The sequence below is a fragment of the Chinchilla lanigera genome, unplaced genomic scaffold (assembly GCF_000276665.1).
Source record: "Chinchilla lanigera isolate Chin_1 unplaced genomic scaffold, ChiLan1.0 scaffold00001, whole genome shotgun sequence".
Lineage (NCBI taxonomy): Eukaryota > Metazoa > Chordata > Mammalia > Rodentia > Chinchillidae > Chinchilla > Chinchilla lanigera.
In genome coordinates this window covers 43,634,781-43,654,112 of record NW_004955402.1, presented here as the reverse complement: position 1 = coordinate 43,654,112, position 19,332 = coordinate 43,634,781, and the positions used below count along the sequence as shown (strand labels likewise).

General features: G+C 38.0%; 1 protein-coding gene and 1 pseudogene across 2 annotated transcripts in view; one reads left to right on the top strand and one right to left on the bottom strand.

Annotated features, from left to right (window-relative positions):
- Positions 1 to 19,332, top strand: part of Ccbe1 (collagen and calcium binding EGF domains 1) — a 267,922-nt gene that overhangs the window by 165,619 nt on the left and 82,971 nt on the right. The gene's annotated exons all lie outside the window — the stretch shown is intronic.
- LOC102006300 lies at positions 8,838 to 9,186 on the bottom strand (annotated as a pseudogene).

Here is a 19,332-nt window from a genome sequence, read left to right as displayed (position 1 = left end):
TGATTTTATTACTTATGTCTGATGGTGTATCGAAATGAACAGTTAACGCTTACAATTTTTTATGTTCTGATTGACTTTGCATGATTGTGTCTGGTGGTCTGAGCAACTGATTTGAAGGTAACAGTATGCACTGGAATTACAATAGTGAACTACCATCTTGTCTAGTGAAACTCTGTATTATCTCTAATGTTTTATTGAAGAATTATTTTCTTATTCTCTTTAATGGTTTAAGCAATGTTTCATTCTTACATCTACTAATCTGAGCAATGTAGTTGAGGATAGCGATATGTAATGTAACAACCAGTGTTGATTCACATTATTTTGAGATTATTCATATTATTGAAGCCCTGTATCACTTCGAATGTTCTTGCTTTGATTTGTTTATGTTCGTCATACTGGTATGGTGCTACTGTTCTATTGTTCTGTTTGCTTCTCTTGTACTACTCTATTTAAAATTTTAAAAAAGAAAAAGAAAAAAACATAACCTAGAAAAACTTAACAACCTTAGTTTGGCTGAGCATGATTTAAAAGTAATTTAAAGTCATGATTATTAATGATTATGTAACTATTGAAACATTTTTAGGCAATACAAATTTTGGGAGAGCAAGATTGTCTCATTTTAGTTTCCAAACTAACATATGGAAATTAAGAGCTTTTGAGGAGCTAGAAGACATGATTAGATTCATTTAGTCCTGAAGAATCAGAATGACATTCATTGTAAATATCTTTGTTTGATTTTAATCATAGATGATGGACCTTGTATCAGTTACCAGTTGCTGTGTAACAAAGCACCTCATGCTTACTACATCTTTTTATTTGGTTGATGTTGGTGAGGAATTTGCACGTTACTTAGGTGAGTCCTTATCTTCTGATACCTCCCAGGCTATAGTAAGGTATTAGCTCAAACATCCTTGTTTCAAGGTTTAATCAAAGAAGGATATGCTTCTAAATTACTGCGGTTGTTGGCAGAATTCAGCTTTTTGTGATAATTTGGACAAAGCACCTCAATTTTTCTGTAGCTTTCAGCCACTTTCAGCTCCTTGCCAGTCAGGCATCTTGGCCATGGCCACATGCTCCATCAAAGCATGGAAGCCACAAGGCATCAGAGAGAGTCATCCAGCAAGATAGAAGTTGTGGGCTTTTCTAACCTGATCACAGAGATAGCTTCCTGTCATCTTTGCCAATTCTATTGGTCAGAAGCAAGTTACCCTCAAACATGTTTGAGCTAATACCTTACTATAGCCTGGGAGGTATCGGAAGATAAGGACTCACCTAAGTAGTGTGCAAATTCCTCACCATCATCAACTAAATAACAAGCATGTATTAAGCATGAGGTGTTTTGTTACACAGCAACTGGTAACTGATGGATCAGGGAAAAATGGATCAGGAGAGAGGATTAAGCAAGGAGGTAAATAGAGAGAAGCTGGAGTTATCAGGGCCATTAAACATATCTACCTCTCTTTGCTTCCAGGCGATTTCCATCCTCCAGTAAAGAAATTGCCTGTAAATGTCACTAGTGTTTCCACAACATATGGCCCACATTTGGCTGTTTTGCCTTGTCCTCCTTCACACTGGGCATTGATTTGCAGGGAGTAACATGTAGCACCCTTGGGCTAGTACTTCCCACAATTAAGTACAAATATATCAGTGTTACTAAATTGTCCTTTTGGGAATGTTGTTTAATAAAATAGCTAGAAAATATGCATTATAGAACGAGGGCAGTAGTGCCAGGTTTAGAGACATTGGCTGTGATATTTGTTTTTTGGTCTTTGGTTCCTTTTGATAGTATCCCAATAGGAGAACCAGAACTGCTTGTGATTACGTTTAATGGAGCTCAGTTGTTCTGAGGAATAATAACTTTATCAGAGACATATAGGAATAGAAATGATGAGAAAACAAGCGTGTGGGTATATTTTGGCAACTGATGATAAACTTCCTTCAAAGCTTTTTGAAATTTGGGATACATCTGAAATTTACTATGGAGATTTTAAGAATGAACTCATTTGTTTCATAGCCATTCTATATTGATTTAAATGCCTGCATATTATTGTTGACATCCTTGGTTTATGGGAGCATAAATCTTTAGGTGCCTAATCTACTGGACATATTTTGTGAAAACCAAGATCTTTTGCTAAATTCTACCTTTCCTTGACAGCGTGATTTATATATAACCACAACCACTAAAAATTTATATTGCATTTATTGGGTTCCCAGGTACTCTTTAAATAATTTTTAGATAATTCATTTAGTCTTCATAACGTTTCTAGAAGTAGGCACTAATATTATTTCCACTTACAGAACGGGAAAATGGCATACAAGAGACTAAATAACCTTCCCAGGAGCACATAGCTCAGAAAAGGTCAAAGTACAAGTCAGATTCTATTAAGATTTATCATGTATTCAATTTTGATGGCTGAGATAAAAAGTATATTGAAAGCAGGGATAAGCCAAGTTTCTTTTGAGTAGACACATTGAATGCTTTGTTGATTATTTACTTGCTAAAGATGGTTGGCAGCCACATTCCAAGGTTATGTTACCTTGGTTTGGCTGGCATAGTCCAAAAGAGACTCTAATACAGTGTATCCTCAGACTCTTGAGTTTTAAATTTAGAGACAAGATTAGAAATGGCATTCTTGAAAACGGATCAGAACTAACATAAAATGGATGAGATTAACTACTGAAAAAATACCAGCCCAAAGGTTAGTTTTAAAATTTTTAGCTCATAGGATCAAAGGTCTCCCAAATACACCCAGAAGCACCTAAGAGAAAAATGCAATGCTCTTTGTTACTGTTGCTTAGTGTAAAAAAATAGAGATAACAATGCACTTTCATTTCATTTCATGAAAGTTTGTGTTGATCATTCATCTTGTGTACCACAGTTATTGCCAAGTTGTGTCTGGCCTGGCACTTACCATTCTCAACTTCATTTTTCTAGGAAAAGCTGGTATTTTTCCAGCCCAAGACAGATTTTTCTTTTTTTGTCAGTGTGTATCTCTCTGTTGCATTGTCTTAGGTAATTCCAGATGGAGATCAGTTTCTTGCTGCTGAATGTGACATAGACTGTAATTGACAAGAAAGAAGAGCTGGAGCCTGGTGGTCTTGTTGCAGAATAGAGAAGATGAAGGCCCAGAAAAAGATATGCACAGGCTTTCTGAGTGCTGTGCTCCAAGCTCTACACAGACCTGGGGCAACTCACAAGCAGTGTGCCACCCCACCCTCCAGACTCTTTCAGGCCAGGTGTAATAACAACAGTTCACACAGTTTGCTGTGTTTTAGACCTAGAATGTCTCCCAGAAGCTCATGTGTTCAGAGGTGGGGTTTTTGGAAGGTGATTGGATAATGATGGCACTGTAGCTAACTTGTTGTTAGGGGATGGGTCTAGTTGGAAGAGGCAGGTCACTAGCAGTGTGACCCGGCAGGGTTTATCTCTCTCCACAGCTCCGTCATTCTCTCTGCTTCCTGGCCACCATAATGTGAGCAGCTTTGCTTCACCAGACCCTTCCACCATGCTGTTTCTACCTTGGAGCAAGCCAACTACGGACTGGACCCTCTAAAAGCCATGAGCCAAAATTATCTTGTCCTCATTTACATTATTATAAGTAATCTAGGGATGATATAGGAAGATGAGCATAGAGGTTTATCTTGTCCTCATTTACATTATTATAAGTAATCTACAGATGATATAGGAAGATGAGCATAGAGGTCTGTGCAAGTACTGTACGGTTTTATGTAAAGAAATACAGCATCCAAGTTTGAGTATCCCTAGGGCCTCCTGAAATTAGTACACTGCAGATACTAAGGGGAAACTATACACAGTCTCCCAAGTTTAAATTGTAATACTTTTCATAAATGTCCTTATAGTAATGTATATGTGTTCCTTAGCAAAAAATAATGTTTTTCCATTATTTAACCTTTGGCATAAATAGTATGGTGACTTATACAGCTTGTGCAGCTAGTTATTCTGATTTACATTGTCAAAGCATGTTAATTTTTCGTGTGAGTAAACCACAGTTTACAGATCAGCGTGGAAATGTTCTATGGGATGTCTGGTTGCTTTCCCAGTATTTTAGCTCTTAAAAGCAGTGTTGCAGTGCCTTATGGTCAGGTGCTTAAGTTTCTGTGTTCCTTCCCTTAGTTCCTGCTTTTAAGACTGAAATATCCTGGTAGGGTTAAGTGTATTCTTTTCAAATTGCATATTACTCTTTAGGGTGGTTATGCTAATTTTACTTATAATTACAGAATATGAGTTCCATATGTTTATTAAAACTAAGGAATATTGAGCTTTTAGATTTCTGCCATTCTGGTGAGTGGGATATATTGCATTTGTGCTTTTAATTTAAATTCCTATCATTATTGCTGAGGAAAAAAGTCAACAAGAACTCATGCCCATTGAGTACTATTCTTCATCCCAAGTTGGGGATGTAGCTCAGGGAAAAAAATGTGTACTTAATGTGAGGGACAGACACTCTTCAGTTCAGGTTCAATCCGCAGCACCAAAACAAAAACAAAAACAAAAACAAAAAAAAACAAAAAAACACCAACACAGTTTCATATCACCAGCTTTGATAATTGTTATGGCTTGTATCTAGATGTTCCCCAAAAGCCTCATGCACTCAAAGGTGGGGCTTTTCAGAGCTGGCTTGATCTAGGGCATGTAATACTGGACTTAAGAATGTGTGGTACTAAATTAATTCACTGATTGGAATTAGCATAGTTCTGGGTGTGGACAATGGGAAGGCCCACTCTGGATATGTTGTGAGAGGCATCACCCAATAGGCTTAAAGCCTGGATGAGATAAAAGAGGAAAGGGAGGCTTGCTGCTTGCTGCTGCTGCCGCCTTCTGCCTGCCATACCATGAACTGTTTCTCCTTTGCCAGGCCACTCTACCTCTGAGCCAGTTGACTTGCACTGAAACTTCTACTGTGAGATGAAATAAATCTTTGCTCCTTTACCTTTGGGTGTACTTTGTCCTAGCAATGAGAAAATTAATCAGGACAATAGTCTCAACATTTCTGTACACATAAAGTTTTAATTATGCTTTTGATCTCATTATTACTGTAAAAACTATAACAGACAGAATTGCTTGCCCTAAGAGCAAAGAAGTTACAGTATTTTTTGTCTTTTTTATTATATAGATTTAATTTCTCCATTGGAGATATTGTGGTGTAGATATTTCTCATGGAGAAACTGTGGTATGCCATTTTATTCACATCTCTAAAAATTTGAAATAAGTAAATAACTTCTTTTAAATTGGTGGATAAAAATGGGAGGAAATAAGTTCTTTTTTCCTTCTAATCCTTGGCACCATTCTTTATTACTATGTACCTTCTTCATTCATGCTGGAGTGAGTAGTGCATTTTTTTGTCATGGTCACTTTGATGATGTTAGAGAAAAATGCAAATGCTGTGAATTTGGGTTATACACCTCTAGCTCTGGGGCCAGTTATTCTGCTGGGTGTATTTCCAAGACAGTGCAGTGAGGGTTCTAGAGTCAAACTGAGTATAGTGTCATCCTCTAGTGTGGGGGTTCTGAGATATCAGTGGATATCAGAATATCAGATATCAGAATCACCTGATATCAGATATCAGAATTACCTGATAGCTCAAATTAAATGTTAAAACATTATCTGGCCCCATTCTACATTCCTGATTCCATAAGGCTAGCATAGAGCTAGATATTGCATTTCTAACAATTTCCAGATTATGCTGGTGCTACAGACCACACTTGAAAATCACCATGTTAGGGGAATTTACGCAAAAGTAGGGAAGGTATTGGACCAGGAAGGAGCTCTATTCTGAGGGTCAATCCAGGCATAGGCCTGATGTGTACTATTACATTCCAGAAATCTTATCTGGTTAATTGATCGATAGTTTATATTTTCTTTGTGATTTTGATCATACCCCACTTACTTTATTTTTTAAAATTTTTGTTGGTACATATTTGCCATACATTCATCATAGTGAATTCATACCTATACATGATGTCTTAATTCTTCTTTTTTTCTGGTTTCACTCCCCCCCTTCAACCCTTCTTCCACTCCTCATTTACAAAAGTTTTGTTTGTATTTTGTCCCTTCCATTGATTCAGTATCTCCCTGTCCCTCTCCTTCTTCCTCTCCCTCTCCCCTTTTTTTATGCCCCTTCCTTGTCCCCCTTCCCATTTGAACATGTTCTTCTTATGTCCAGATATCTATCTTCTGTTTTTCTCCTTATTCACCCTTTGAGTTCCTCATACAAGAGAAACAATGTGATATTTAAACTCATGTGTCTGATTCCTTTCACTTAACATGGTTTCAGAGTGCACCCATTTATCTAAAAATGACTCAACTTTATCCTTATGGCAGGATAGTACTCTGTTGTATATAAAGAGCACATTTTCTTTACCCATTCACCTGTTGATGGGTATATAGGCTTTTTCCAAGATTTAGCTGTTACAAATTGTGCTGCTATAGATATGGGTATACATATAAAGTGTTATCTCAGCTCACAAAAGTAATTTGTTCTACAGTTTTGGAAATGATGGCCATATTTATGTTTATGTGGGAAAGATGGCTATGGTCATGTTTGTTACCTGATGCAGAGTTTGCAAAGAAAAACAAAATTTTGCCAAACACTTCTGTTTACAAACCAACTTGTTTGTAAACAAAAGCATTTGTGAACTGAGGTAGTGCTATATCACTGTGATATGATGCTTTTACCTCTTTTAGGAAGATACCTAGAAGGAGCACCAATGGGTCAAGTGAAAGCTCCAGGTTCAGAGTTTTTTTATTTTTTATTTTTCAGTTTCAGTGTCCTAATGAATCTTCGTACTGATTTCCATAGTGATTGTGCCACTTAACTCCCACCAGCAATGGAGAAAGATTCCTTTTCCCCACAGCCATGCCAGCATTTATTATTAGTTGATTTCTTGATAGCCATTCATTCTGGAGTGAAATATAATCTCAGTGCTGTTTTAATTTGCATTTCTTGAATGACCAGTGATCTTTAACATTTTTTCATATATTTATTTGCTGTGCATACTTCTTCATTTGAGAAGCATCTGTTCATTTCATATGCCCATTTTTGGACTGGATCTTTAAATTTGGGGGGCTGAGTTTTAAATTTTTTTATATATTCTAGATGTTAGTGCTTTGTCTGAGAAGTAGTTGGTAAAAGAATTTTTCCCAGTCTATGGGTTGTCTCTTCACTCTGTTGGTGGTTTCTTTTGCTGTGCAAAAGCTTTTTAATATGATGTGATCCCAGTTGCTGATTCTTTGTAGTATTTCCTGTGCAATTGGAGGTTTGTTCATAAAGTTTTTTACTACATCCATGTCTTTGAGAGTTTTACCTATTTTGTCTTCCAGGAGATTAAGTCTTTCCACTTCAGTATTTAGATCTTTGATCTATTTCTATTTTAGTTCAGTGCATGGTGAGAGATACAGGTCTAGGTTCAGTCTTGAGTGTGTGGAAAGCCAGTTTTCCTAGCACCATTTTATTAAAGAGGCTATCTTTCTTCCAGTGAATATGTTTGGCTCCTTTGTCATAGATAAGGTAGATGAGTGTGCTTGGAGTTGTTTCTACATCTTCTATTTTATTCTGTTGATCCTTGGGTCTGGTGTGTGTGTGTGTATGTGTGTGTGTGTGTTGCCAGTACTATGCTGTTTTTATCACAGTAGCTTTGTAGTATAACTTCAAATTGGGGATTGTGATACCTGCTGCCTTGCCCTTGCTGGCCAGAATTGCTTTTGCTCTTCTAGTTCTCTTTGACCACTTGTTTTAAAATAGAGATGAGTTTCTAATTCTTGCACTAAGAATAAGATTAAGTAAACTTAGGTGAAGCCTCAGGGTCCCTGAAACTAGGGCTTTGGTAAGTGAGCCATTCTTAGTTTGAATTTGAACTTTTAAAATTCTCAGAAAGACGTTACCACAGAAAACTAATATTACAGGTGTTATTTATAGTTGGTAGACATTGAGAACTGTATGCCTAGCCAAACTGTTTCTAAGATGATAGTAGTCACGCATTCATTTATTCTGAGTCACATTTAGTTAAGTCCCTTCCATGTGCAGATCATGAGAAAATCAGAATTTTGAAGAAGGAACAAAGAGGTTATGGCAGTGCTCCACATCAGGCCTTTTCTATTTTGGATGATCTCCCAATGAACTCGATCATCCGAGGTTTATGAATGCACAAGACCAGGGCCTATAATAGAAAATTACTTGGTGATTACAATTTCAATGTGCAGTTATAACTTATTTAGGTAAATGGATAAATGTGGTTTTGTCCCTATGTATTATATGGATGTAAGTATATCACCTGAAGAACGCAGACATTGCATCTGAAATAATCTAATCTTTGTATGGAAAAGCAAAATTTTTTTGTTTAAAAAGTAATTCAGTGGACCAAGGTACAGTGGAAGGCTTCTAGGGTGCTGGTAAAGGTCTGTGTATAACCTAGATAACGTTGCACAGGTCTTTTTGATAAACAGTTGTTACACTAAATGTGCTACAAATTTCATGCTAATTCATTCATATATCTATGCTCTAAATATAATAAAGTGAAACCAAACTAAATATTTTCTTTCCATATTGCCTGCATTTTTAGAGGAGTTATGTATGTGTCTTCAAAATTAGTATATTTGCATATTAACTTTGTGTAAATATGAAATTTGGACTAAAACTAAAATAAGATAGAGATTATCTTTACAATCTTCATTTTTATAGTTAGTCTTGTATGGGAGAATTGAGTTAAGCTACTTAAGTTTTCTAACAAAGTTTACCTTGGTTTGAGTTTCTTTTTTTTCTTTTTTTTCTTTTAAAACAAGCACTGGCAAGTTTTATTAATCAAAAATTTTGCATGGTTTATTTTGCACCAGTCTGTTCTGATATGCTTGTAATGATATTAGAATCACCTGGATCAGTGATCTCCACTGTGCATACTCTGTAGTATTTTCCACATGCTATGCCCAGCTCAATATTGTTGCCACCATAGTACTAGAAATCAGTTTTAACCACCATGGCCTAGTACTCTATTTCAGATTTCCTCAAAACTGAGCAGCTGTTGAGAAGGATGATCAATTTCCCTTCACCCTGTCTGGCAATCTTCAGCGTCTGCTTGTACCCCAGAACGTACTTTCCACTTTTTGTAACAAATTGGAGCCTAGAGTTGATGGACTCCAGAGATTTTTATCATCTTCTTTGCAGCCACCATCTTCCTGCTTTAGGTGTGGACGGACCTCAATCAAGAGCAGCCACCAGGATGGCCAGGGAGCAAGGAAAGAAGGCTACCTTGGTTTGAGTTTCTGTTTTTACTTTTCGATTTTAGAAGACAAATGTAGTTTCATAATCTGAATGGATGGAAAATCATTTGCATGGGAAATTACTGCCATTTCATTTAACCTAATGGAATTCTGACACTCAATAACTTTTGAACTTTCCTCAGAATAAAATGTAATTTCCAATTGTAATCTTTGTTTTGTCTCTAAGAATTTTGTTTGAATGTATATTAAATGTAATGGCGTGAAAGCCAGGAATAACTTGGAGAGGGAGGAGAAATAAACTAGGATCAAGGTTTCAAAATATTATGAAAAGGAGATAATCAAGTGCAGTACTTCTCTTTCATGTTGACAGCCTCGTTCTGGTCCTGACCCTCCATTCATACTGAAGTGTTCTGAAGCTGGCAGCCAATGGTGGCCTGCCAGGCAAATGGTCACAATTGCCAGGCAGATGCAGCAGTCTTGTGTGCCACTGATGGGATTTGACAAAAGTACACAAAGAAAGGTAGCACCCCAAGTAATTTTATCATATATATATATATATATATATATATATATATATATTCCCTCCAGATGAAAGCTTAGTCTGTACTTCTGTATTCACAATTCTGAAGCAGCCCCACATGCTGTGAAGACACAGAAATCAGATATACAAATCCTCTCCTTCTCATGACTGTTATAATTAATATAAGGTAATTAATACAACACCTGTGGGAAAATTCTTTACTCTGTTGAGTGGATAACATAGCACATCACAGGATTTTGAGGATGACATGAGACAACATATGAGACAATGTGAGGCAAGTTATTGATGCTCAGTGAATGTTAATTCCCTCCTTTTCCAGCCCCAACTGGTCTTCAGAACCTGGAACCAGCACCTTCCCAGCTGCAGCTTTGTAATCGTTAAGTAAAACATTAATGCAGGCCCATATTTCTGAGGCCGCCATTGAAAAGGATGGATTGACACTACTATAAACCTGTTTATTGGCACAGGTCCTAGCTTCTAAGTATTCTCTACATAAAAAGACCATAAACTTTCAGTGAATAGCTGTGTAGATGCTCATAAGTGCATTTATTCAGCATCCAGTAGACAGGGTAATGCGCTTTTGAAGCAAATTCAACTATTACAGCATTTGGGCATTCAGAGGGCTTAAGTGAGAAGCTCTGCCACATCCACTGAGTCCCTCCAAGAAGCTGTGCTGAACTGGTCTGTACAATGATGCTTGTTCCAGGCCTTCATGCCTTTCCCCTCTGAGTTTCCTGACCCTCCATCCTTAGAGCTGGAACTCCCTTATCCCCACACTTCCCAGGGTCTGGCACACTACCTGTTGTTTGGATAAGTAGATTCCCCATTGGTGAGTGAACAAACAGCACAGCTTGGCCAAGCAGGCAGATTTACGTGCTTGTGACACTGTAATATTGCTCTCAGAGAAGGGTTGTTTCTGGAGGCTAAGAAGGACTGTAGAGCTCTTCAAAATAATGACCAGACACGGCAATTTTCTTCAGTTTCTGCTGCCTTCACTGTGGTTTTGCGGCTTGTTTGCTTTGCAGTTAGGACATGGGATGTTTGCTTTGCAGTTAGGACATGGGATTTATCAGGTGTCATGGGCATCATTATGCGCTGCTGGGCTGTCCATTTCAGAGCAGTGACCAATAGGAGAGATGGTTTGTGCTCCACTAGTGCTCACCACCTGCAGGGTGTGCTCCTGAGCACCTTCTTTGCGGAGCCTTTGCTCAGGTGTTAAGGATAACAGCCTAAGCGAGCACTACCCTCCAGGGAGTGTGGTCTAGTTTTATAATGAGTTGTATTTTCATGAGATTCTTCTAGGTGGACTTTCCAAGTTTATAAGTTAAAAAGTTTGTAACTCAAATCCCAGAGCAGTCTGTTGTATCAACTTGAATCACATAATTGTATGAAGCAACAAAATGCTAAAATAATGCTACATTAAAAGCAACTGATTTTTGAATGCTTATGTTGCACTGGGGTTTATGATGCTTTATGTGCTTCATATGATTTTTATCCTCAGAACTCTACAAGGTAAGTGCTAGCCTACAAAGTCCTGCATGTTAGAACAGTAGGGTAACAACTGTGGTCATCTGACTCGTGTTGCCTAATGAAGAAATTCGTCAAGAGATATAGTGAAGTGTCTCTAGTCAGGAGGGTAAGCTAGGTGACGGAACTAGGGTGAGCTTCTTAACTTGATGGGACAGTCATGCTTGTACCTCCAGTGGTCAAGCCAACAGAAAAGTGTTAAGCGCACAATAGATACTCGGCAATTTTCTTTTTGTTTCTGAAAGCAAAGCTCCCTCCCCATTCTCTTTTATTCTCTCTAATAAGAATGCCTGGTGTCATAGCTCATGAAATTCTTGAACAGGAGAAAGGAAAACATCACGTGTGGTTGAAAGTAAATGTGGTTTTTATTTTGATCTTTGAATGTGTCTCTTCTCATCTTTCACATTGGCCAGGCAGGGATTAAGCAGTATTTCTTGTGTCTGGATCATTCTTTTTTAATGTGAGGAGTTCTTTTTTTTTTTCAGTAATTGCATGGCCAACAAGTTGATTTTGGGGATATCATATCATTTAGGTTGTCTTATGATCCCTTGTTATTTTGGAAGAACACTGAGTACTCAGATGTATTTAGAAGACAACCTTTGCTAAAGAGTGCAATGGCTGGAGTTTTGGTATTTTACTTGAACAATTTTGTACCCCTCAGTTCACCTGGACATTGGATCTAGTCAGAATGGAAGAGATTGCACATTGCCATAAAACATCCTATTAAAATACTACACTTAAGTATCATAAGCAATTTTAAAAATAAACACACTATTAGAATAAGACAATGTGAAAATACTTTGAAAATCTATTATCCTCAATAACAGTAACATCTAATACTACTGATTAATAAAATCTTTGAATAGAAAACTGTATGAAAGCAATGGGAAAGTAGTGTTTGAGGATATTCCCTCTCCTTGTGTTTGAAAAATGTGTGTTTATCACTGTCTATTTTTTGTTTCCATTTTACACCATGAATCACAGCTTAAGCCAGATTCTCCAGAGAATTACAGAAGCTACGTCAGTTTTATGAACATATTTACAATGTTGTATTTGAGTGTTTTTGCCTTTTCTCTCAAAATAGTTTAGGTCATATAAACCTCAAGAAATCTCAGTACTGATTTAGAGAGGGAAAGAGTTCAGTTTCTAAGACCAATAGCACATCCTTAGGTACCGTGGAATTGGGAAGCTCTGTGAATGAAAATGATGAAATTTAGATTAAGGTTCAGGTTGTAAAAATGTCATGAAAACAGTGATGTGGCCAAGCCAGACTTATGCAGGAGCCATTGTTAGCAATCCTAACATGAAAGTAATTGTCAATGGCTTGTCCTGCTTTACAAATTAGGGGTATAAATTCTGCCATTTTTTTCTAGTTAACCAAGAATCCATAGCCGTTATAAACAGAACATTTCAGGATGCTGCTGCCACCCTTGAGAGTCTGTAGAGACAGGGATCTGTAGACGAGAGAATAAAATAGGGGCTTCCTTAGGTCTTCTAGCTAATCCTGACCAGAAGGAGTTAAAAAGCAAACTTTTAAAGAGAGAGTCCCTTGGGAAGCAAGTCAAAGACAAGAGTAGAAAAAGAAAAAAAATCAGATAAAGGAAGGCACCACATGGCATTGGGACTTGCACCAAAAGACCAGAAAAAGAGCTGACAGGCAGGACACGGGGAAAAAGCCTGGTACACACACAACAAGCCCCCACCCCAATAAAACGTAAGAGAAGCAAAAGGGGGAGCTGACTAACTTTAAAGTAGTATGTACTCACACTTACTCACTAACATACACATATATAAATGTGTATCCATTCTAGAGTCCCTAATTATTCACTCTACGGGCATTATAGAGTACTATAGATATCTACATGCCCCCTTACTAACTCTAAGCTAATCAAGAATAAAGCCTCCTCTTGCCTACTAGCCTCCCACACCAAATAAAGGGCCTTAAAATGTAGGTCAAGGACAAGTAAACAAACAGACAAAAAGAAGCTACAGATAGACAGCAGAAGAAATGACATTAGGCAGAGGTGGCCAGAACCCAAACCAGTTATGGCAAGTTCTGGGTGGAGGGAAGTCATTCATCTCCCCCGTACACACATAAAAACAGCTGAGAACGAAGGACCCACTGGTCTTCCTTATTTCGGGAGCCCCCTACCCTGGTTCTTTCTTACCAGAGTAGCTATCTTCTCCTTTCTCCCTCCTTGTCCTCTTTATAAATAAAGTGTCTTCGTTTTGTTAAACTTTGTCCTTCTAATTTATTATGGGGGTTGAGTTACGATCCTGGTGGGCTGCTCCAACAGCAGGGCAGTGGTGCTCATCCCCCAGATGCAACAAGTCCAGACTGCCTGTCTTAGCAGGGCTTCCTGCCAGTAGACCTTAGTCCGGCCCATTTGCTTCAATTTATCAGCGATCATAAACAATGGAATCTGAGAAAGGATTGATTCTCAAAGTGGATGGGCAACATGGGCGTCATGCTCCTGAGAGATGCAAATTCCTGACTCTTCTGGTAGACTTATTACTAGTTACTCAGTTCCTGCATCTCACCACTTGCTGTTTCTTGGGAAGGTCTTTCAATGGGACTCCGGAGACCATTTATTTTGGTGAGAAAAGATTTTATTGAAATCTAGCTCCAAAGGAAATGGTGGGACCTCTTACTGCCTCAAATCATCATCTCCCAGTATGCAAGTGTGCAGGGGCTTTTATAGTAAAGAAGAGAGAGGAGAGGGGACATGATGAGACAGTGGACAGCTCCGCACTTGTTTTTTTTCCTTCTGTCATTCCTGACTCCTTCCTATTTTGCTGAAAGAACTGGACTCCAACCTCCAGGGGCCAGTATCTACATATTTTGTCCATTCATCTGTGCTGGGGGTAGGGGTAGAGTCAGTTCCACTCTCAGGAAGTTTGGAAAAGCAACACAATTTTTTTTTGTCAACCCATTTTAGTTTTTATTTTGAGACAGGCTAAGTCATTCAGCTGCCCAGGCTGGGCTCAAACTTGCAGTCTTCCTGCCTCAGCTTCCCAGAGTATTGAGATTACAAGCCTAAGCCAGGATGCCTACCTAAGCAGCTCAGTTTTTAATGATCCATTTTGCCCTCTCAGTTAGACTCGCTGACTCAGACTATGGGTTTGGGGCAGAGCCCTCTGTTCTAATGTGCCTTCGAAGTGGATTGGATGCGCGCTAACGTTTGAAAACCACAGTTTCAGACCCTGCACATGCAAGACAAACTAGGTTTGAGAGCACAGTTTTCCCCAGTGTTTCCAGGTGATAGTTTTAAAGCAGTATGATTTAAAATGCTACCAACTTTAAAAACCCAGAGTGTTAAGGTTACTTATTTACATTTATTTTGTATGGATCTCATAAGTTTTAAAACTGGATTTTAATGTATATCCTTCAGGTTGAAGTGGAAAAATGTTTACCATGAGAAAATTAAAATTTTATATTTCAGATTCCTTAAGAAACATCGAAACTTATTAAATGGGGGCTGGGGATTTAGCTCAGCGGCAAAGCGTCTGCCTGGCAAGCGCAAGGTCATGAGTTCGGTTCCCGGTACCAGAGAAAAAAAAAAAAAAAAAAAAAAAAAAAAAAAGAAACTTATTAAATGCCTCACCAACACTTTCAAATTACTACCCTAAAAGTCATTTGAACATGATATTTAAGCGTAATTTCTATTACCTGCAAATAAAGTATATCAGGTTATTTATCTGCAAACTGTGAAAACAGAGTCCCGTTAAAAGAGCTGGGTTTGCTTTGAAGGTCCAGTCTACAGGCAGGATTGTTTCACTTACCCTGACCATGCCTTGAGCTCACCATAATGTCCCATGGTGGGAATAAGGGGAAGGGCCCTAGACCTCAGTTTACCAAATCTAAAGTACAGGAAGAAAGAAAGCAGTCAAGAGAATGTATACATGTGCCTCGTGTTTATTCCTATTAGCTTTTATCTCTGTGCAGAATGTTTTGTCTGTTGGTGACACGACTATAATTACAATGACCATGTGTTTTGACAGCCACTGTCCTTGGAATTTTGCATTACAATGCTATTGAAGCCTTGGTTATTTTGTCATTTTAGAAAGGGTTTAATTGGAGGAGTCCCTCACTGAGTTGCAAAGCTAAACTCAGACCAAACAGCTATGAACATGTCTTTCCCTGCTCCAGCGGAAACCCGAGATATCTGCAACCAAATGATGAATGTGAACTTACTCATTCTGTTTAAGTGAGTCACTAAATTGGGATTCCATAGTTATTTTGGTGTTTGGGGTCGTGCGTGTGAGATATAGATATTTTAGGCATTGTGCATTAGCTTACAGACCAGTTTAGTACACAGTCATCTAAATGCAAAGGAGGTACATCAACTTTTGGTTCTTTGACTTAAAAACCAGTCTTGTTGTAAGCTACAGAAAAAGACCCAGTTTTGCTGTCTGAGAGTTGAAAGGCAGATTCTCAGAGTTTCGTTTTACTTTTCCCTGCCCTTACCTCTAATTCATACAACAGGAAGCAAACACTGACCTTTGCTCATCTCCCATGAAACAGCAGGTGTCCTTTTCTAACCAGCCTTCCTACATATAAGGAGTGTCCTCTGGAGGGAGTGCCAGCCCTCAAAGGGGCATTTGATGGACTTGAGCTAACAGGACAAGGCTCTGAGGAGGAGGTGATGCTGTGGTGTGTCCGCATACATTCCATGGATTATCAGAAGACATACAACCAGCTGGGCTTCGAGGATAATGCACTGTATTCTGTGCTCTCTTAATCATTCACCTTTATGATTGGCCTGTTGTGTGGCTCCCTTCATGGAAGGCATCTCAGTACTCCAGTTCCCTGTGGCTTTACAGCTGAGGCTTGAAGGTACATTGTAAGTGGACAATAGAATGAATCCCCCTATAGCACAGACTTGTTTTCATAAAGGAGATGCACCTTTGTTGCCTTCCTCTTGGGTAGCTAGCTTCAGTTAACCCCAGAAAGGGTTCTTTAAATCAAATGCATCTAGAAGTGCACATATCTTAGATTTCTTATAATAGTATTCATCATCCATGGAGAAATCGTCCTGTACAGTCATGTGACATTGTGCAGCTCAAGAGGCTGAGGGGATAGGCCCAGGAGCGAGCACGTTGTCCTGGCTCTGGTCTTTGTGCCATTTGAGACACTTCCTCTGTCTTGGCTTCAACTTCTCTAAGAAGAATTTAACACTTTCTTACTGTGACGTACCAGTCACAATGGTTTTCAAAATATGAAATAAATGCACATGAAATCACTTTGATAATCTTCAAGTGGTAATCATTATAGCTCAGTTACCTATGTATATATTTCTGTGTGTAGTACTAGGGATTAAATCCTGGGCTTTCACAGAGAACTTACATCACCAGCAGTTTTTATTTTTTGAGACAAGAGTCTCACTAATTCATTACAAACTTACAGTCCTTCTGCTTCAGCCTTGCAGAATGATGGGATTACAGGCATTCACCACCAAATCCAGTTTACAGTTCATATTTTTATAACAACTATAATAATAGAATGGTAGGTATTATTTATTAATCAGACTGATTGTGTTAATCACCTCATATGGCCAGACATGGTATCATATGCCTGTAGTCCCAGCTCTTGGGAGGCTGAAGCAGAAGGAACACCATGAATTTGAGGCCAGCCTGGGTTACATATTATGTTCAAGACCAGCCTGGACTACGTAGTAAGACCCTCTCTCAAACAAAACAAAATAACTAAAAACAAAAACAAAAATCACCCCATATGTGTTAACAAATTTAAACCTCACAGCTCTAAAGGTGTAGGCAGTGTTATAATTTCCATTACAGTACACAGTTGGGGAAGTTGAGATAGTGAAAGTTTAAGTATAACTTGTCTAAGACAACCCAGTTAGTAAAAGACTCGGGTTTTCAGTCCAGAAAGTCTGATCTCAAGGCCATGTCCTTGTCAGTACACACACAGACCTCTCCTGAAATAGTTTGGGCTGTGCCCAAGTCGGGAATATGTCTTAGCCCCATTGCTGCTCCTGCACCAGAATAAGTCACTTGGCAATCAGGAGCCCTTCAGTCCTATTTAGGAATATATAGTAAGGTAATAATCAGGTTTCATGTAAAAGACACTATTAAAAGATTATAGGTACAAGCATCAGAATTCAAACTACACGTACAGTAAGAAGAAAAAAGAAATGCTTTATCCCCTGATATAATTTAATGCAGCCAATAAATGCCATGTATTCACAAAATATTTAACAGAAAAAATATTTGTATTGTCTCATTAAAGCCAAGAATGAAATAATATAATGAACACTGCCCATATTTTGTTTAAATATGTGTACATTATGAAATATAAACAATATTTGTGAATACGATTATAAAATACGTGTTGTTTATTCATACTTTACATTTTCCAAACTTATGTATTCACAGTTTATTTACAAAAATGAAACACTAAGTGTTATTCTCAAGAAAATTCACTATGGGTAATGAATCTACTGTTTCAAAAATAGAATTTCTCAGATTTTTTTATTCTGCAAAGGCTACAAATTTCCTGTAACATTTTGTCCACATTAAAGTATGCACTAATAACAACAAATACCCCAAAGAACCAAAATGCAAACAGAACTTGTGGCTTGGCTTGTGAGAAAAGGGTGATGACCATATCTGATTTCTTTTTAAATCACTGTTTTTTTACCTGGGCCTAGAGCGAGGCCATCACAGGAGGAGGTGGTCCTTGGCTGTCAGGAAGAGCCAGTGATGTATGGGTGGGAAGAATGAAATGGGCTCTACAGAGAAGGCTTGGACACACTGTTGATTGCAAAGGCTTTGTGCTTTCCCAAGATCCTCTTAGAATTCCTTGCAGACCCCCAGTGTTTTGGGAAATGTTTTTCCCGAAAAGAAGAAAAAATATGAAGGCTGTATTTGATCCAGACTCATCTGCAGTCCACATAACTCATGGATACATTTCTTCATTGTCATCACAACAAGAATCATGGAAGTCCATATTGAAAACATAGTTGTGTTGAAATCATGATACAAATCCAAAATCTTAGTTCAGTGTCAGAGTTCGGGGATTTTTGTGTGTGTAATGCTTTTTAAAATTTGGCTCTTAATCTTTAACTTTGTAGAAGTTCTTGTTTGCTTAAAATAGTCATGTCGATTCCTGTGGGGTAATGTTTGAATACATATCTAGCACAGGAGATTATTGGCAATGAAAGATAATGATTTCACTTAAGATTAAAAATTTTACACTTCTGGCTGAAGGATGAAGACAGATGGATTGAGTAACAGGACAGCTTCAGCCTTCAGAGAATATGGTTCCAAAGAAATAGATTTATAATCCCTTTGACTGATGAAAACTAAGAAAAATCTCTTAATTTTTTAAAATATCACTTTCAAGGAAATATCTACTTGTGTTGGATTGATTTGTGTTAGGTGAATGATCTTAAGACTTCAAAAAAATGTTTCAGAGAAGTAAATTAGTTTCCTTATCTTTTTTTTTGTTGTTGTTTGTTTGTTTGTTTGTTTGTTTTTCTCTGGTACCGGGAATCGAACTCATGACCTTGCGCTTGCCAGGCAGGCACTGTGCCGCTGAGCTAAATCCCCAGCTCCCAGTTTCCTTATCTTGGTAATCATCCAAATTCAGTTAACTTTAGAATTATTCTGGAAGTTAGGTATGCAAGAATCTGGTAGATGGTATAGTAATGGGAAAAATGAATTCTAATATTCTGAATCTTAGTCGACTTTATTCTATGTGTTTTGTCAGGTAATTGGTGAGTGTGTGTGTGTGTGTGTGTGTGTGTGTGTGTGTGTGTGTGTGTAAAATTTTTTGCCCCTCCCTGTATGGATACCTTTCTCATTCATCTGGAAAGTCCATTGCAAGAAGTCACTTAGCAAATGTTCAAAAAGGTGTTCTCATTTAAATTTGACCTTGATTTATTGTCAGACCACACAGGCAAACATAGTGTGTGCTGAATTCACCTTAGTCCAAAACTCACTTCTATCAATGGGCCAAAGTTTATATTTAACACCTATTAAGAAATTTTGGTGGACAGGGTTATAG